This window comes from Stegastes partitus, unplaced genomic scaffold, assembly GCF_000690725.1.
Source record: "Stegastes partitus isolate 25-593 unplaced genomic scaffold, Stegastes_partitus-1.0.2 Scaffold2009, whole genome shotgun sequence".
In the NCBI taxonomy this organism is placed as follows: domain Eukaryota; kingdom Metazoa; phylum Chordata; class Actinopteri; family Pomacentridae; genus Stegastes; species Stegastes partitus.
The window spans coordinates 79,350-79,733 of record NW_007579740.1 but is presented as its reverse complement, the minus strand read 5'-3'; positions in this window follow the sequence as shown (position 1 = coordinate 79,733).

The window sequence follows — 384 nt, the reverse complement described above, 5'->3', positions numbered from 1 at the left end:
CTTTTCAGCTCCTGACTGTCAGTCATTAAGTGACACGCTGATCCGTATTCCTGCCACAGATCAGAATGAGTCCAAAGAACAAACTGTGAGTCACGTTCTGGCCCAGAGTCCTTCTGACCCGCTGTTGTTCTGGGCGTTACCGTTAATCTGCTTCAACTTGTCAAGTTATTCATCACTGTGTTCTTTTCAAATGGAAAAAACGAATCAAGCTCCAGATGAAGTCCTGCTGAGCCGCGACATTAAAACTACCGCAGGTGACGTGAGTACCTGGTTACCATGGCAGCGGCCAGTCGGCGGGACGCTACCTGGTCAGAACCAACAGAACCAGAGACACACAAAGATCAGCGTGGACTGAAGAGCTGCTGTAAACAACAGACAGACTGA